The sequence below is a fragment of the Sturnira hondurensis genome, unplaced genomic scaffold (genome assembly GCF_014824575.4).
Source record: "Sturnira hondurensis isolate 20B ecotype Veracruz unplaced genomic scaffold, ASM1482457v3 Scaffold0016684, whole genome shotgun sequence".
NCBI lineage: Eukaryota > Metazoa > Chordata > Mammalia > Chiroptera > Phyllostomidae > Sturnira > Sturnira hondurensis.
In genome coordinates this window covers 4,409,020-4,429,434 of record NW_028089315.1, presented here as the reverse complement: position 1 = coordinate 4,429,434, position 20,415 = coordinate 4,409,020, and the positions used below count along the sequence as shown (strand labels likewise).

General features: G+C 40.5%; 1 protein-coding gene across 1 annotated transcript in view; it reads left to right on the top strand.

Annotated features, from left to right (window-relative positions):
* The window catches only part of SGMS1 (sphingomyelin synthase 1), a 284,385-nt gene that overhangs the window by 167,054 nt on the left and 96,916 nt on the right, over positions 1 to 20,415 (top strand). Inside the window, exon 5 of the mRNA XM_037066934.1 lies at positions 12,621 to 12,701. The gene's annotated coding sequence lies outside the window, so the exon portion shown is untranslated. The remainder of the gene's footprint in view (positions 1 to 12,620; positions 12,702 to 20,415) is intronic.

Below are 20,415 nucleotides of genomic sequence, written 5' to 3'. Positions count from 1 at the left end.
TACTATAATTATTGATATGGTTAGTTTTAGATCTACCATTTTATTGTTTTCAAAATGTTCTAGTCTTTAGACACCTTTAAACCCTGTCTCTTCTTTTCTCCCTTGTCTTTGTTTAATTGAATGTATTTTAGTATTCATTCTAATTTCTCTCTTAAGTTTTCTAGAGAGAATCTTTTTTTAAAGATTTTATTTATTTATCTTTTAGAGGGGAAGGGAAGGAGAGAGGGAGAGAAATATCAATGTATGGTTGCCTCTTGTGTGTCTCCTGCTGGGAACTGGTCTGCGACCCAGACGTGTGCCCTGACTGGGAATTGAACCGCGATCCTCTGGGTTGCAGGCCCATGCTCAATCCACTAAGCTACACCAGCCAGGGCAATTTCTCTCTTAAGTTTTCAACTATACCTCTTTGACCTCTTTGCATTATTGTTTTTGCAGTTTTTCTGCAGTATTCATCCGTAATAGAAAATTTTGTTTGAATTAATGTTTTATTGCAGTGTATAAAAATATGAAACCTACAATGTGGTTTCAGTTGCTACCCGCCGGCCACTGCACGGTTGTCCTCTTGTGTTTTATATTCGTACTGCATCACAAACTATACAGTACAGGACTACACTTTCAGTGTAGCGTGCATCACATATATATAAAGTATGAGTATATGCACACATAATACTTAATACTGCATATTTAATAACCACATCATAAAGGCATTAAAATAAATGATGTTCCATCTTCACCTGCACATTTATTATTTCCAACACTCTTCATTCCTTACTGTTGATCCAAATGTGCACAGGCTATTATTACTTCTGTTCAGCTTGAAGCGCTTTCTTTAAAAGTGTTCATTGCAATGTAGGTCTATTGGCAACAGATTCAGTTTGAATTCATATAAGGATGCTTTATTTTTTAAAGATATTTTTGTCATGTACAGAGTTCTACATTAATGCATTTTTTCCCTTTCAGCTCTTTAAAGATGTTGTTTAGTGTTTCCTGGCCTTCTGTTTTCGATCATTTGTCTGCCATTATTCTTATTATTGATCTTATATGTATAATATACCTTTCCTCCTGTGGCTACTTCTAAGATGATTTTTGTTATTATCTTATCTTTGGTTGTCATGGTGAGGGTGTTTTCTGTGGTTAACAGTTTCCTGCCTTCGTGTATTACTGCTTTTGCTTAGTTTTGAAATGTTCTGGCCTGTGTTTCTTTGCATATGTTTTTCTGCTCCATTCTATCTACTCTCCTTTAAGATGTAAATTATATCACTTGATACTTCCCAGAAGTCCTTGCAGCTCTTTTTAAAACATTGTTTTTCTCTCTGTGCTTCAACCTGGATTCTTTATATTGACATGTCTTAAAGTTCACCAGTCCCTTTTCACTATTATGTGTAATCTGATATTAAACTGATCTGGGTTTTTAAATTTCATATTGTAGTTTTCAGTTCTAGAAATTCTGTTTGTTTTTACAGTTTCTATAATTCTCCTGAAATTTACTATTTTTTTACCCATTATATCTAGCTTTCTCTGTAGCTTCATTAATGTACTTAGCATTTATATTTTAAAGTTCTGGCCTTCTAATTCCTTTTTCTGGGTTGTTTGTTGATTTCTCTGTGGACTGATTTATCTTTGACTATATACTTACATTTTGCACTTGCCTCACGTATCTCGGATTTTTTTTTATTCTCACTGGAGAACATTTCTTCATTGCTTTAGAGAGAGAGGAAGGGGGAGACAGAGAGAGAGACAGAGAGAGAAACATTGATGTGAGAGAGACACACTGATGGTTGCCTTCTCACGTGTACCCCGAGGGCATCAAATCTGCAGCCTGAGTACCTGCCCTGACCTGGAATCAAGACTACAGCCTTTCAGTCCCCTGGACAATGCTCCAACCAACGGAGCCACGCTGTCCAAGGCTGTCTCTGAAGTGTTCATTGTATGCTGCACATTGTGGATACTACACCATAGACACTTGGGATTCTGTTATGGTGAAACAAACAGTAAAATAATGGCAGATCAACTTGAATATTTTGTAGGCTCATTTTTATGATTTGCTATTTCCATTTTGTCTATATTTCCCTGGAAATATTCCTAGTCAGGATAAGTGATCCTTATTGATTAAGCCATGGTTCTTATGCAGATTCAAAGGCAAGTCTGAAAAAATTGAAGCAAATCAGAGACAGACTCATAGATGGAGAACAGACGACACTAATGAGGGGAGGGGGTTGGGGGGAGGGATTGAGCAAAAAAGAAAAGGGCCTCATGGACGTGGACAACAGTGTAGTTAGTGATTGCTGGGGGGAGAGGGGTGTAAGTGGACTAAATGGTAATGGGAAAAGATATAATAAAGATTAAATTTAAAAGAAAAAAAGGGCAAGTCGAGGCCTTTACCCAGCCCCTAAAACCTGGCACATGCTGAGCTTTAAACTCCTCTGTGACAGGCCACTGTCAAAATCTGGCAACTTTCTAAAAACTCTTCGACTGTTGTTCCTTCCCTCCCCCCAGATCCTTGGAGTTTCTATAGTTTGGGGTTTTGCCAACACATGTAGAATTTATTTGCAAATTTGGGACTTCAGCCTCCATGGCTTCCTTGTTTGGGGGATTGTCTTCCTCATTTTTCAGCCATCCCGGCAGAAGCATTTTTCCGACCAGTGAGACTGTAGCTCGCTGCATGAGTTCCATCTGCCAAGGCACAGACTTGGCTGTGCTCTCAGGGATAACTGTATACATGTAACTTATCATCCAGTGTGATTCCCTTCTGTTAGGGGCCGTAGACTGTCCAGTTTCTGCTTAGTTTTGGTTGTTTCCTGGTGCCTTCAAAGTGTATTTCATATTTGTTCACAGTTTATAATTGTTATTGCATGGAGGGCAACACCACCATCATAAAGACAGTCTCTGAAAGGATGTGCTTTGGGTGGTTGATTTCAGATCAGAAAGAGGCACCGACTCATATTTTCATCTGTGATTTTAAAATGCCTCTAAGTCATGTACAATAGATGAAACTATTATTACTCACCAGTTGGGCATTATTTACAACAAGACAGTACTCACGAAATTCTTAGTATTTGTGAAAATAAATGTAATACCTTAAAGCAAACTTCAAGATGGGGCATTTGATAATCTCTCTGATTTAAGCATAGACTGATTTTAGATAACCACATCACTGAAGTTTAACATACTTAGTTGCATGTATTTGAAGACTCCAGGGTAAACTGGAAATAAATTTCCAGTAACCACTTCAGCATTCCTAATGTCTGGCTGCTAATTTCTGACCTATTTAAATCACCTTGAAGAGAAGAGATCTCACGTTAGAAGTTTCCTATCTGCCCCTAATGCATTTTGGTCACTAAAATTGGCCAGGTAAGCTGTGCAGTTCTCAGAGCCCAAGACCAGAGGAAAATTAGGCCAACTTAAAATACATCATGCTCCAGGAAAAGTAAAAATGTAGTTAGAAACAGAAATCGACACCCTCAGCATTGGTACTGTTTAGCATCTGTCTGCTGATACTCACTGTGGTGAAATGTGTCATCATTATGACGGTGGTCGGAATGGGTGAATATTTAAGGAGGTCAGAAACATTTTTTTATACTCTGTCAACACAACTATGTTAAATAACAATAGCACTGCCCTATCCCACATTTTCCCTGTGTGTAATGTTTCTTTTAAATAACTTTGAAGTGTTGCCTAATCAGCAAGAGATTTTTGTTGGAAATATTTTAAAAGTCTCTTTACAAAAACATGTGGTCATAGTATAAAAAGAAGAATATACTAACAATTAAAAAGGAAGAAAATGAAATTAACCCAGATCCTTCTAACAGGCACATCTATTTGGGAGGCATATGTTCTTTTAGTTTTTTTTTTTTTCATGTATAAAAATGGATCATACTATATAGTATTTTATAATATGCTTTTTTTCTCACTTAGTTCAGGCAGTTTTATATGTGTGTGAATGTTTGTGCTTTTATATATGCTGCATGTATTTATTCAAACAAAAGGAAAATGTACAGACACTTGTTTTAAATATATCCTGCTAAATATCTCTGAATATGCTGGGGCCTAAGGTCATGAAAACTTTATCATTAGCTGAAACCACATTTGCTTTTTTTTTAAACTGAGGACTGTGAAAGAAACTTCTTTGAGGCTTCTACTTTAACAAATTCAGGGGTGGGTGGTGTGCTCTTACTCTGTTTCCATGGAGGGCAGTTTGCTTGCTGGCACCTGGACATAATCTCTCTTCAGGTTTATCACATTATACGTGGTATAGTTTGGAAAAGCCCTAAAGTCGTTCTACAAAATCATGCTTTGCTATCATCACCAACTATATATTTAGTTACCCTCAGAAGAGTGTTATTTGAAACACCATTCAATCAACTTCTCATTACCATCCTTGTACCTTGGCGTTGAGCAAGGTAGCTTCCCGAAGTTCGTAGTCTAGCTAGGAAGCAGATGTTGAGCTAGGGAGGAATTATGGGTATCCTGAGAACAATGAAGAAGTTCATGTTACAGGAGTTTATGGCAGGTGTCTTGACCTCATCTGGGGTGTTTGAAAAAAGTTTCCTGGAGAAAAGATGTTTAAACTGACACCTAAATGAGGAGTAAGATTTAGGTAGGAAAATGAGACAGGAAAAGGAAAGGAAGTTTCCCAGGGGGAGGAACTGCCTGGATTCATTCACTCGCCTCTGTTCGTGACAGTTTTCTTACTTTTGGAACACTGGGGTGATTCTTCCTGTAATCATCCATGTAACAGTTCTGTGAGTCATTGTTGACACAGATTGTTTCTGTGAATGTTAATAACTTTGGACAGACTAAGACTGAATGAATGCATCACTCATTCTCTTAATCAAAAGGCCATGCTGACCCCATCCCCCCACCCCATAGACTAGGGGCTTGTGGAAGTGGTACCCCCTGCCACTCGCTGCCAGCTGAATAGTTACGTTGTCCCTAGATATTTTTATGGTGGCTGTAGCATCATTCTCTTTGTCTCTATAGTATTTCTCATGTTTCCTGTGGAAGCCAGGCGACGGTCTCAGCCAGGGGTTAGCAAATTACAGCTGGAAGGCCAAATCTGGCCTGAGACCTGTTTTTACAAATACGGTTTTATTGACACGTGGTCATGTCCATTTATTTGTATATTACCCTCGGCTGCTTTTGCACAATAGTGGCAGAGTCGAGTACTTGCAAAAGACATCATGTGCCCTGCACAGCCTGAAATACCGTTTGGTCCTTTACAGAAGATGTTTGCTAACCACTGGTTTAGGCATAGTCTGTAACCAAATGCTTCCTATAATTTCTTTGTTTTGCTTGGTGTTTCTTCTCATCATTTCCACAGCCATCTGTTTGTCATCTCCGTTGCCCGATTTTTCTTTCTTCTCTCTCCCCTTTTTTAACCAGTTATCCCAGGCTGCGCTGGTGAGTGAGTGGGGCTGGCACATCACATGACATCACATCACACTGTGTGACTGTCAGTGTTTGCAACCCCTCTCCTCTTCAGTTTTGCTCACTGCAGATTCCTGGAGGCTTTTCCCGTTACTCTCACTTGTTGGTGGCCTGGGGAGGAAAAGCATAAACTCTGGCTCCACCAGAAGACCTGTGTTTAAAGTCAAGCCCTGCCACTTAGAAAGTAAGCCGAGGTATGTCACTGTCCCTCCCTGAACCTCAGGCTCCTTTTCTAAAAACGAGGATAACACTACAGCTGCCTTACCTTAATTAGGATTGTTCTAAGGACCAAGGTGTGTAAATGCCAGCATATCTGTCATTTTTTCTTCTTTTATTTTTAATGATTCTAGAGAGTGGGAAAGGGAGGAAGAGAAAGGGAGAGAAATATCCATGTGAAAGAGAAACATCACTTGGTTGTCCTTCGCATGTGCCCTGATTGGGGACCGAACCCACGACCTTTCAGTTTGCGGGAGGACGTCGAGCCCACTGAGCCACGCCAGCCACGGCCGTCGTTTATTCTTGTCTGTAAACCTGATGGTGCCAGGTGGCTGACTCCGTTCACTTACATGTATTGGTGAAAAAGTGAATTTTACTTTTAAATTTATTGTGAAATAAATGTGTGTTTTGTTTTGTTTTTTTTTTTTAGTTTTTTGAAATTTTTGCTCAGGTAACACTAAGGAAACTATTGCTACTAAGAACAGTTTGAATAAGAAAGCATGTAGTTTAAGTTATCTGCATTGAAGTATCGCTATAGCATGAAATGAATATTACTGAATAAGAGTGCTTTTAAATGTATTTTTCCAGCCTGAAACACTGTATTTTTCAGAGCAAAGGAAAGACCAAATGATAAGCCTAGAAATTGGGGACATTTTATTCCTGGATCACTCTCCCGGTCCCTGGCCTTCCTCTCTTCTCCCCTGCTCTCTCAGAAGGACACGTGACTGCATCAGGGACTCCTCCTCACTTCCTTTCTGTATTAGTCATCTGTAGTTACAGAACAACATCACTACAAACTTTGCAGCTTAATCGGTGTACAATCTATCTCGGTTTCTGTGGCTCAGGAGTCTAGTCATGATTTAGCTCAGTACTTGGTAAGTAAGGCTGAAGTCAAATGTTAGCTAGAATGCTCTCTTTTTTTTCTGCATCATTTTATTAATTTTTAAAATATATTTTATTGATTATGCCATTAGAATTGTCCTATTTCCCTCCTTCATTCCCCTCCACCCTGCACACCCCTCCCCCACCATTCCCCCCCTTTTGTTTATGTCCATGTGTCACAAGTTCTTTAGATTCTGTATTTCCCATAGTATTCTTGCCCTCCCCCCTGTCTATTTTCTACCCACCGTCTATGCTACTTATTTTCTGTACCTTCTCTCCCCTTCTCCTCCTCCCAATCTCCTGTTGCTAACCCTCCATGTGATCTCCATTTCTGTGGCTCCACTCCTGATCTAGCTGTCCTCTTAGATTGCTTTTGTTTTAGGTGTGGTTGTTAATAACTGTGAGTTTGCTGTCCTTTCACTGTTTATATTTTTATCTTCTTTCTTAGATAAGTCCCTTTCACATTTCATATAGTAAGGGTTTGGTGATGAGGAACTCCTTGAATTTGACCTTATCTGAGAAGCACTTTATTTGCCCTTCCATTCTAAATGAAAGCTTTGCTGGATAGAGTAATCTTGGCTGTAGGTCTTTGGATTTCATGACTTGGAATACTTCTTTCCAGCCCCTTCTTGCCTGGAAGGTCTCTTTTGAGAAATCAGCTGACAGTCTGATGGGCACTCCTTTGTAGGTGACTGTCCCCTTATCTCTTGCTGCTTCTAGGATTCTCTCTCATTTTAATCCTGGCTAATGCAATTATGCTGTGCCTTGGTGTGTTCCTTCTTGGGTCCAACTTCTTTGGGACTGTCTGAGCTTCCTGGATTTCCTGGAAGTCTATTTCCTTTGCCAGACTGGGGAAGTTCTCCATTATTATTTGTTCAAATAAGTTTTCCACTCATGGCTGTTCCCCTTCCCCTTCTGGTACCCCTATAATTCTGAGGCAGTCTCTACTTGGAAAGGATTTGCTTCTGAGCTCATGTGACTGTTAGAAACTTCTTGTGGGCTCTCAGGCTGAGTGCCTCACTTTCTTGTTGTCTGTGTCCTGGAGGAGGCCCTCCCATGACATGCTATAGACAGCTCACCCCGTGGCACCTGGCTTCTTCAAAGCTAGCAGCGGACAGGATTTTATAGTAGTGTGGACAGTACAATATTATGTAATGTAACCACATGGATTTCATCATTTCTACCTCGTTCTGTTGGTTACAAGCTGATACCAGGTCCTCCCATCCCCATCCCCATCCCCATCCCCACTCCAGGGGAGGGGATTCCATAGTCGTGGCTAATGAGAGACCCGGATCCTGTTAGCCATTCTACAGTCAGCCACATTTGAAGCTGGCCAGGAACATGGCTTTTCTTCATCTTTACCCTCCTCTCTGTGCATCCCCCTATTTAACTAGGAGAATATTTTCCATCTCTTTGTCTTCTTTCCTCGTTCTGACCTGCAGGGAATTCAACAACCCCAGGTGCTTTTCCTTCTCTCTTTGGCTATAGAAATGCAAGAAAAAGGTAGTAGAAACTCTTGGTAAGCAACTCTCCTGCTGTGGGGCCCTCCCGTGACAGCTAGAACTTTGAGTGTGTGACGCCCTCCCGAGCAGGCGTTTCTAAGTCATAATGTGGCTTATGTTGTATAAAGGACCTAAGTGTCATCTTCTCAGCTTATCTGTCTTCTGGTCACTGTTGTCTTTAAGCAAGTGCTGAATTCCAAATCCAGTTCACTTTCACGGTGCATCCTTTTAGGATCTCTCGCTGTAACTGTTTTTGCAGTCAGTAGCAGTTTTTGTTCTTTTACTCTCTGTCCCTGTTGACTGCCCCTTTGTATAATTTCCCTCTTCTCTTCACTCATTCTTGGGTATGTCTTGCCTTTCTATGGCCTGCCGTGGTCTCCATCAGTCTTCGGTTACTGCTCTTTCTCCTTGCTGAGGAGGCAGTGTCATTTACTGGTTAAGAACAAGGAATGAAGTCAGGCTGCCTCGGTTTGAATCACAGCTCTGCTCTTTATTAGCTGAGGAATCTCGAGCAAGAGATTCAGTTTTGTGTCTATATGGCTGGTATTAAAATTTTTTATTTTTCCACTGGCCAAAAGCTGCCGCCACTCACACTTTCTCCCAAGATAGAGGAGCAGTTTGTGCTTTCTTCCTAAATGAAACTTGACCCCAATCCATTTGCTGGTCTCCTGGTGAACTGAGCTGGAACATATTTAAGCCTAGGGAGGACAGCTCTTCTTTCATGAACGTGATTGTCGCCTGGTACTTGCTTTGCTTCCTAAGGATAAGGACAGTATTCTTGCAGTAGCAACCACATTTAAGGAGCACTTCCTGTTTGCCATGACCCTTATTAAATTGTTTGCGGGCATCGTGTCTTTTAACCCATATAGCAATATTAAGTTGTAGTACTGCTATTACTTCCGTTCTATAGAGGAAGAAACTGAGGCTTAGAGAAATTAAACAACATGCTCAAGGACTTCAGAGCAGACTGGGGAGTGAGGTGTTGTGTGATTGCAAAACACATGCTCTTAATGACCACGGGGCACCGTCTCCCATAGAGGCAGCCCAGACCCTCTTAGTGAGCTAACTCCTTAGGAGGAAAGAGCCTAAGAATCCAAAACAATCATGTCTTATGGGCATAAAAGCTTTCATCCACTTCTGCAGCCTCAGTGCGGATGCCATCCCCTAGCCTCTTAGCTCTGAGTGCCCTTGCTTTTGATGCTCGCCAGACTCCTTCCACCTGGGGGGCCTAAGCTGGGCCCTGCCCTAGAGGAGAGACCATTCATTCCAAAAGGAGCGTATTCTTTTTGGCCACATATTTGCATGATCGTTGTGGAATCTCAACATTGTGTATGAAATATGAATAAGAAATCTGGGCTTTTGATGAACCTATGCAGGACTTAAATTGTATATTCAGAACATTCCCTTTAAATGCATCAGCTAACTTAATTGCTTACATTCTGGTAATACTGCCTTTGCACTGTGTTCTTTTAAATGAACTTCATCTCAACCACCTTATACCCCTTTCCCCACCTCCAATACTTTAACACAGCGACTTCTGCCAAATGGTTAGTTCATTAAAGTTGGTTGTTGAAGTCACTTGGAATTCTTTTAAGTAACCGTAGTGGTGGCAGATTACATCTTTGAGGGTAAATTGGATTCCATGAATCTATTAAAATAGTTTCCATTCTAGAAAAGAAAGTGTTTTTTGTTCAGAAATCAGGAGTGACTAAGCTGTGATGAGACAGATTTTCTTGTGGGCAGTAACTGTACGGTGGTTTTAGAGTGAGTGCTCAACTCACTCTGAGCAGTCAGCGTCACTGGGGTGAGTCCCGAGGGGGATGCGTTAGAAGGGGTCAAGGAACACTTTTTTTAGACAGAAAATTCTGTGTAAATGTTGGTATTGCCTCACCTGTGTGTCCTTTTTTTTTTTCTTGAAAAGAGCTCACAAATCACACTAGTGATTAGACTGTCATGTGAAGCTAGCCGAGGTAGTAGGGTGCCTGCCATTCTCTGTGTGGCTTTTATTCCCCACAGACATCTGCTGAGTACTTGACATTACAGTGTACACCAGAAGATTTAGTACCGATAGAAATGATTCATGACTTCTTTTAAGAATGTATCATAAAAAAACCTCAGCACTGATATGAAGAATGCTAACAAATGCATAGCTAGAGCTTTCTGTTTGCACAGCAAAGGCTACCAACTGAGGTGGGGATTTTTATTTAACACTCCAGAACAAAATAGAAAGTTTTATATTGTTGTCAAAAGTATGACTTGAACATCTCTCAAGACGTTCACACAGGGGAAGGCTCTGAATTTAATGGGCTGTGTACCATAATTGCAGTGGTTACCATGAATTTGATAGACTGTCATACTTGGACTAGTGAACATAGTAGCTGCTATCATATTTTGGGGACATAGTCTATGATGGGCACTATAATGCATCATCTCTAATCTAAATACCTACTCTCCAAGGTATTTCATAGACTTGGAGACTGAGGCTCAGAAGGGTTACATTGCCTACCAAAGACCGCACTGCAGTTAAATAGCAGAGGTAGAGTTCAAGCTTATGTATTTTAAGCCAGTAATGAAGTCTTCTGCATTTCCCATAATTTTAAAAGGCATCTAAACAATACCAAGTGACCAGGCATCTAAAGCTGTAGCTAGCCAGTGAGCATGTTCTTTGACTCCCCAGGCCCTCACCGCTGTTCTTACTGATATTGGCAAGTTCTTTCTTTGTTAGTAGGAAACCCTCTGATTTACATGGTGTTTGCTTCATTTTCTCCCTTCTCTATGTCACCCACATAACATACACAACCACCGAGTGGTTTCGATATCCTGAGGTTTCTGTCTATTCTGTAACTGAAGCAACTCTGTCTCTCATGGCACATCAGTGTATGAAGTCATTTTACAATTATTGTTAATCTCTGTAAATGACTTAACACTGAGGATTCAAATGAATAAAGTTGGTAGATCCTTATTTTATGTGTTGTCTACTTGGAGCCAGATGTTCTCCATCTAAAATGAGTGATAGTTGTGTTCTGACAGGTAGAAGCTGAGTGTTTTGATTGGGTGCCCTTCTGTGAAGGGAAATAAAGCAGAACTTCCTATTCCTGGGTTGTAGACCCTATAATGTTATGAAATTAAAAGACAAAAAGTAAGCCCTGGCTGGTATAGCTCAGTGGATTGAGCGCAGGCCTGCGAACCAAACAATGGTGGTTTGATTCCCAGTCAGACCACATGCCTAGGTTGCAGGCCAGTTCCCAGCAGGGGAGGCATGAGAGGCAACCATACATTGATATTTCTCTCCCTCTCTTCTTCCCTTCTTCTCTAAAGATAAATAAATAAAATCTTTAAAAAAAGACAAAAAGTAAAATATTCTGACTGGCTTCCTCTTGGAAAAAGGGAGGCACTTTGCTGGGCATATTCCATTATTTCATGAGTTATATAAATCTCCAGTGTTTGGGTTAGATGTATGGACAAAGTAGTAAATCTGATCATTGGGTGTTGAGTGTTCCTGATGCTGAGATAATGTCCTTGTCCGATCACAGCATGCTTGACTTTGACAGATGGTATTTTTCATTATATTTGATACTTAAAAGCACACAGTATAGTAGGAGGCATTTGATCCTTTTTCAGAAACGAAGAAATTGAGACTGGGAAAAGATGAAATGATTTTCCCAAGGTCACATGGCTACTAAGCGGTAGGAGTTCTTTTTTAACTTTATTTTTTATTGTTTACACTGTTGCAGCTGTGCCCATTTTCTCCCTTTTGCCCACCTCCACCACACCCTCACCCCTCTTTCCCTCCAGCCGTCACCACACTATTGTCTGTGTCTATAGTGGTAGGACTTGGAACCAAGGTTGTACATCTGTGCATTGCCTTTTGGTGGTTTGGGTTGCCTAATTATTTACTTTTCCTATCCTGTAAGTTTTCAACAGTTTGGGCAATAGACTAAGCATTCAAATGGGAGTCAACATAGTAGCATAATTACTGATAAAGCAGAATTAGAGAACACAGAAGTGCCAGTTACTTCCTTCTCTAAATCATGCATTGGATCCTAGAAACCCTGACCTAGTCACCCAGCGACAGCTGGAGAGAGCTGGGGCAGACAGAGCTGGCTGGCCTCTCAGAAGCAGGAAGCCTGCTGTCTTGTTTGCAGTGTGGAAATGAGTGGGCTCCAGGTGGCCCCTTCAGCCTAGCCCAGTGCAGTGGCCAAGCACTAAGCCAGCCCTTTTTCTAGTCTTCCCAGGCAAATTAGTCACTCAGGTTTGAGAAGAATGAAGGAAGGAATTGGGGAGGACAGACAGAAAGTGAGTTACTTAATACTGTTTTCCCCCAAGGAAACAGACGAAAGATCTCCTCCAGAAAACAAAAGGGTGGGTATTACTGGTGATCTCCGTCCCAGAAGCCAACAGTAGAAATACTGCTCTTTAATTTTTTTTCTCTTGTTATTCTCTTCTTTTTTTTTTTTTTGATTGGAGAGAAAGAAAGAGGCAAATTTTTTTTCTCTGTGTTTTGGGTATAAAGGAAGGAAAAGGACTAATGTAGAAACCAAGAAATGGTTTTTATGTGACATAAACTAACCGTATTCCTTCTCCTCGTGACAGGTGACAGAAATGTACCGGAACAATGGGAAAAGCCAGTAACTTATAGGAAGCCAAGATGACAAGAATTTTGTTAAATCATCAGTAAGTAAAATTTTGTTAGCCCTCCAGAATTCTTTTGACTACCAGGTGAATTTTCTGTAAGAAAATTTTTATATGGCATGAGGCTTTGCTTTTTGATTCAGAAATTAAGTTTTAGTGAAAGTGAGTTATCTCCAGAGAGGGAAACAAAATAGAACAAAATTTGGGCAGTTTAAAGATCACAGGGCCTTGTATAAAATCTTATAGAATAAAATGGAGAGAAGACAGGAACCTGGATCAGATATTTCCGTGTTTCTTCTAAGAAGCAGTTTCTTCGTTTTTCTGACTTGCCCTTTAGAAGGGAACAATTGAAGCCTGAAATTGCTAAGTAACAGCTAAGATTGTGGTGGTTGTTTTTATTTTAAATCTCACCCACCTAGTTTTCAAAGCACATTTTTTATTGAACCTTAAAAAATGTCTTGGATATTTCAAAACATTCGTTCACGTCAGTTCCCTTATGTAATCTTTAAAAAATTATTTTCCTTATTTCTTCTTAACACCATATGCATTTATGGTTTCTACTGAGCCAGGGATGGACTTGGATTATTGCAAAAGTTATTCTTGTTCATTTCAAGCAGAAACTTGTGGAATCTGAGAGACTTGCCTCTGGATTAGGAAATATTGACCTCTGTCGTAATCAAGTTGAACAGGGTATCTTGGTAGCTTTGAAAACAAACATGGAAGTAATAATTAACAGAGACATTTCACCCAGGTAAAATGTTCTGATTTGTAATTTCTCTCATCACAGTGGACCTTATGGTATTTAGTGAACACCTCCAGTATAGATGAAATTTTGACTAGGGAGTCACTGGGTATATAGTCTTCAAATGTGTAAATTGTACAGCCTTGCATTGGGTTTAATTAAATCAACATACTCAGTAGTTTGTTGGATACTTGGGAGTCCTGGGTTATGAGGGTGAATTCCCGTATACATAAGCCAGGCTTACTCCATCTTGGGAGCTGACAATCAAGCCTGAACATAGAAAGTTATAATTTCAAAACAAATGTGGTTGAGGTTATAAGAAATATACCACGTAGGGCAAAATTAGGTTTACAGTCATGAGTATGCGAAGCACAGTTTATTCTTGCATTATAATTATTGTATTATTTTCTATACAAACAACTGTAAACTTACTTTTACCCCACCTTGTATTAAATACTCGGGGAACATTTGTGAGAGAGAAGCTACCCGCATGGCCAGAGTGGGCCAGGTCAGGGCAGGCTTCAGGAGCAGGTGGCATTGGAACTGTGTATTTAATGATGAATGCCTTTGATCTAAAATAACTTTCTAAAAATTATAAAAATGAACAATGCTAATTGGGAAGAACTTTAAAAATGTGAAAATTATTAAGAGTAGGAAACTCATCAATATTATCACTACCCAGAGATTCCATTATTAATCTTAGGGGTTTTTATATTCTGCCATACTCTCTCTATGCCTAGATTAGACACACAGTTTTTTCGTCCCTACAATAGAGCATTATAACTATTATTTTGAAACCTGTTTTAATTGACAGTATATCAACACCATGCCACATCGATAAATATACATCCTCATCATTCTTTGTTATTGTTATATAGCATTATATGAATATGTGGTTTACAATGTACTTAACTACATTAGTGGGCATTTTAGTTGCTCTCAACTTCTCTTTGTTCATGAACTGGGTGTGGTGCACTTACCAAATTATTTGTGCAGGATATTTGAATAGAGTTGCGATGGTGCTTTAGGGAAGGAACACTGTAGGTAGAAGAGACAGCTTGGGCAAAGGGGCAGAAGTGGGAAGGGAACATCCCATTCTGGGAAAAGGCTGGACTTGTGGTGAGTGGACTGCACATGGCCAATGAGGGCAGGAGGCAGAAGGCAGAGGGTCTTCGGTGCTCAGCCCTTTATTCATTCTCAGGTGGAAGCCATATTGTAATCTATATCATCCTTCAAATAAAGATTCTGAATACCTTCATTTTTTCTTAATTTTCCTTGTTTTGGAGAGAAATGAAAATTATTAATAATTCTGCTTTCCAAAACATTTTGAATCTTAAAAATCAACCCATCAGGGAGCAAACAGGTAATAGAAGCTGAGAAAAGCGCCTACATCCATAGAAAAAACTAAGAGGAGAAGAGCTTACGGTCTTGAAAAGTGAAGGAAACATCATCAGTAAATGTATCTTCTATGCTTTATGATTAAAATGTAAAAATGAGGGAACACATACTGCAATAATAACGAGGTCTTATTTTTACTGGGTGCTTTCGTGTGTGTGTGTACCTCATTTTACTTAATCTCTGGAAAAGCTTCTTAGCAAGACTGTAGGATTATCGCCATCTCGCAGTGAACTGGAGGCCTGGAAGGCTGGCTTCGGAGAGAGCACACCACACATGGAGTTCTGTGGTTCGGTGCCGCTGGGCCCTGGGCAAGTCCTGCTGGGATGGTGTGAGGACGCAGTAGCACAACCTCTGAAGGTTACAAACACAGCATAAAGTATCATAGAAGTGGGGGGACTGCCTTTTTATAATTGGACACATTTTTTATCATTAGTAGAGGGAAGAAAACATTTCTCTAGCTATTTTCCATTGCCTTTGTGGTGATTATATTCTTGTCAAACATTTGCTCTTCCTTCCTACCCACCTTCCACCCCTGTGTGAGGATTACGCTTTCCCACCCCATCCAGGGTGGATCCCCATGCCCTGGCCCGAGGACTCAGTGTGGCCCATGAAATGTGAACGACGACACATGCCATTTCTGAGAAGCTTTGATAGACAAGGCCTCGTTGTGACATCTCTCTGTCCTCTTTGCCGAGAGACCAGCGTGTCTCAGTGAGGGGAGCTGCTTCTGCCTTGGTGGCAGAGTGAAGAGGACATGGAGGCCAGCCACAGCTCCCTGCAAGGAAACGAGCAGGAGCCAGAAACAAACCTTTCCCCAAGGTCATTGGCCTCCAAAATATTGATGCTATTTGTTACTGCAGCATAATTTAGCCTGAACTGGTATGTTACAATTGTTGTACTGTATCTTTTTCTTGTGTGGAAGAGGAAAACCTTCACCAGAGGTTATTGCTTCAAATAAGGCATTTTCTTAAGGTATTCAAGTTTGACCGTGTTGACCCTTCATTTTTTTTTTAATCTCCAAACCTTTGTAGAACATGTGCTGTGTTAAGGCCTGGACATCTGGGGGTTTAAAATAATCCAAGTCCCGGACCCAGCCTTCGGGAGTCTTAGTGTAGGATGCCGTGTGTCCCAGTAACTACAGCACAAGGCAGATGGTCAGTGCCCCAGGAAAGGGCCACTTTGATAATCCGTGAGCTGTGCTCATGCAGGGGTCCTCACTTGGTTGTATGCCATCCTTAAGATGTTCTTTGTGTCATTGCCTTATGTTAGTTCAGCTTTTCTTCCCCTTTCCTTTTCTTCCTGAGCATGTATTTATAAAGATTTTATGTATGTATTTTTAGAGAGAGGGTAAGGGAAGTAGAAAGAGAGGGAAAGAAACATTGATAGGAGAGAAAAAAATCGATTGGTTGCCTCTTTTAAACACGAGATCCAGGACCAAACCTTCAGCCCAGGCATGTGCCCCAACCAGGAATTGAACCTGCGACCTTTTGCTTTGCAGGACGATATCCTGTGGAACCACACCAGCCAGAGCAGCATGTATTTACTATAGCATTTAATTTGTAACACATGTTAGATTTCCTTATTCTCAGTTTGTTCTTTAGTGAAACAGCTTATTCTGGTTCATTCAGTAGTTTAGGCTATATGGCCTTTCTTTTGGCATATATGATCAATTATTTGACTTTACAGATGACATATCTTAACTGATCCCCCATAATATAGATTGCTTAACACACTATTACAAACAAATTAAACTCTTAGTAAATTATTGATTGTTTAATTTGATTCCCCCCCTCCCGATGTTATTGGTTCTTTTCTTCATGGTACATGAATTGGCATTTATTGTTAAAGTTCTCTTTTCTTTTCCTTTTTTTTTCTCTTTATGGTGTCTGACATGTTTAAGGCTATGCGTGGGAGAACCAGTTTATCTTGGCTTAGTAATGCATTACCTCAATTTGGAATAATCTGGAGTTTGGTTGTCATATATCAGGTCATGTGCCTCATAATCTGACAGGTGTTAAGGAGATCTAACCTAATTTTATATTCCTAGTGTCTAGTTCTGGCTTTGGACCAGGAGTGAAACCAAAGCGCCTGGAGGTCTGACGAGCAGTTTCTGGGTTAAAGCAATAATGAAGCTGCTCCCTTCCTTTATGGATTCAGCTTGTTTTCTGTCTCGTTATTTCTGACCACTTACTCGCTTTCATGTCAAAAGGCACAGGATTAATGTATTATTAAAGTCCCATCTTGAACCAAGGGCCTTCCGACTTTTTTGTCCAGCACGCGCAGAAAGAAATGGTCGCAGCCTCAGTCAGTCAGAAAGAAGCACCCAGAGCTACCGTGGCCTACTGGTAACCGTCTGCTTTTCGGGTTGGGTGGGAGGTTCGTAATTATTGATGTGAAAGTTAGTTTCCTGACAGATATGTTGAATATATTCTCTTATGTGTATTAAATACTGCATAAGCAAAAATGGCGTGAAGTGTAAAGCGTAGTGAATGACGTTAAATGCATTGCCTGACTAACTTTGGCAGCACTGAGTCACGTGAGTGAATCATTTCTTGCGTTAGTGATTTTCTTTGCAACACCTTAGAAAGGCATTGTCATAGGTAGTACGCTTTTTATTCAATAGGGCAAAAGAAACGTTTAATGAAGATGCTATTTATTTAATGAAGGTGCTATTTTAATGAAGATGCTTGGTTTGCCAGGTGATCTTCATATAAGCTACATGAAGGATCAGTAGAGCTTTAGGCTTGCTGAGAAATAGATCCCTTCGTTCCACCACAGAAAAGTCCCTTCTCAGGAAGACCCAGGAAGTTAGTATCTGACTGGAGACTCTGACTGCCCACCAGTCCTTCCCTGCACAGCAACCTAGACATTCGCAGAGGCTGAAACGGGAGCTCTCTGCCTCCTCAATTGTAACCCCACTCCTACCTGGCTGCCATAGTGGGCGTAATAGTTTCGGTGTTGGGGTCAAGCATATATAGTTTTGAATCTGGCTTTGAGCGATCTTGACAATTGATTTCAGGCACCAAAACCTTCTTGACCCCCCAGTTTCCTCGTGGGTTTAGTGCAGTTTTTAACACTCGTCTTGCTGTGTTGTGTACAAATTAAATGTAAAATAATGTGTGCACCGTGCAAACCACTGTCACCACTAGATACAGAGTAAATGGATCACATTGAGCATCTTTTTCTTGTTCCAGGTGGAATCTCAAATACGTTTTCCTATAGGACCAATGTTATGAATGGGGTTTGAGTATAATATTAGAAATATTGTTAACATTATGCCTCAGATAAGTCATGAGTTTAGTAGGCCTTTAAAGAGTGGCCAGAGAAACTGGTCTCTACATTTCATCTCTCACAGAATGCATTTGAAGTGCCACATAAGAGATCATTCACTTAAGACTCTAAAAAGTGAGCTTTAGAATGTAATTTATTAACCAGGTTTAAGACTGCTTAGATAAGCTTTCGTAGTAGATATAAATGGGTTTCTTGATTAGCGGTGGTACTTATGGGCAGGCAAACAAGCCCTCCTTCCCACCTCGGGGAAATCGACTCGCCTTCTGGAGAACTTACCATTTTTCCTGCCAGTGCAGCTATTAGTTCTAGTGTGGCGCAGCCAAACATGGGGCGTGGCCACTAGGGGGGTGCCTCACCCCAAGCTGGAAGAGTGTGATTTTCCTGTTGAGAATTTTGAAAACTGTCACTGTCAAATAGTCCCTCTTTGTGGCACGGCAAGGAGTTAAGTGTAAGAAGGCAGAACTCCGGAAGGAAGAACGAAGTCCCACTGTAGAAGCAAAGATGCCATCTTGTCCTGATGGAGTTCCCTCTGAGCTGATCCTGAAGCTCAGCTGGGGCTTTCCTGTTCTGGGTTAGTTAGAGTCCATGCGTCCCACCGTGCTTTCACTGGTGGTGCTTCGAGTGCCATTTCTGTTAACCTGCAAGTGAAAGAATAGAGCTGACAAATTCATTTGGTTGTTTATACTGGGAATAGTTAAGAAGTCAGTGTCTTTGTCATGGGCAATTATAATAAATATAATTGCACTGTAGGCAGTTGATTTATGGCAGAGCCTTTTGAGAACAGTGCTGGCATTTATTCCCATCTCATAAAGTATACATAAAGTATGTAGTAGCACTAATCATAGGATACTAGTGACTGTGTGTGTGTTTAAGTCTATTGACAGAGGCTTACTCCAAGGCAAATGTCATATAACTTTTGATTTTAAACCATGTAAACAAATGGATACTTAAGGTGTTTCTATGAACAAGAATTAAATTAAAAAATTAATAAAGATGTTTCTAGTAGTTATGAGTGGCCTTGCAGAAGTGCCCTTTGCTACCATTTGTGGTTGGGAGCACTTGTAAGGTAATCAGGTAGGTGTCCATGGCTATACCATGTACATTGAAAGAGATGTTTCTATTTAAGGAGGAACCGGTACTTTGTCAAGACTATCAAATATGTACATTTGTGTTCCTTACATGAAAGGGAAGATAGGATGACTTAATGCTTTTCTTCTCTTCACTAGGCTAGTGTTTGGGGAACTGAGATTTTATGTGACAACACACTTGTGAACTTTACTTCCCTTCAGGAGCTATCAGATTTGCACTTTTGGTAGTAGCGTTCTGTATTGTTGGAGCGTGTCGTAAAGAGCAAAGAAACGTTATCTGCCACTTGCGTCCTGCTTGCCAGCCGGTTTGAACAGCTATAATATTTGTTTATTCTTGATGTGTCATAGTCAGAAGGAAAGTTTTACTTTCTCTTTCATGATTGTTATATCCTGTAAATACTATTATGTCAACAATGACTATTTATTCAGAATCTACTAGATCCTGGGGAGGTACAAGGCCTCAGATGGATTTTTGTCATCTGGTGAGAAAGAAAATTCAGCAGTCTCAAAAAGAAGTAAGGTCCTAAAGTTCTGTAAGTCAGTTTTGAGGTGGAGATACAAAGAAAAGGTCTGTAGGCATTTAGAGGAGCAGAGAGTCCCCCAGGGCATGATCCAGTGAGAAGCGTTTCAGGAGTGTTCTGGAAGGTGATGACTAGTAAGGAGAGTGAGGGAAGGTCGTCCGACAGAGGGCACAGTGTGGGCTCAGGTGTGGGCATGGTAATAGGCACACTGCTTTAGGGGAACAACAAGTGGACTGGGTGGCTTATTTTGCAAAAGGTTTTTTAAGTAAAAGGTGGGTTTTGGAAAGGTGGAGGCCAACTTTTGAATCACTGAGCATCATTGAGCCTGTGAAGTAATTGTCACTTTTTACAAATTGTGGAATGACAATCGTTGTATTATACTTTGCATTTTAACTTCAGGCAACAGAGAGATCCTCAAAACTGTTATCCTTTTTCCACTATGACGATGCTCTAAAATGTTGTTAATTGCATCCTTACATCCAAAGGATAAGAATTATTATAAGCTTCTTCTATGTGCTTTGAGTTACGATTGGCCAGTGAACATATTTACAAAGCCCTCCTTCTTCCTTAGTGGAGCACCCACTCTGTGAATGTTAAGCCTTGACTGGATTCCAGACAATAGAAACAAACAGGACTTTCTCTTTCCCGTAGGTGCTAGGTTTCTCTTTCTCTTTCATCTATCCCAGTGTATCTGTGGCTGCATACACACATGCAGT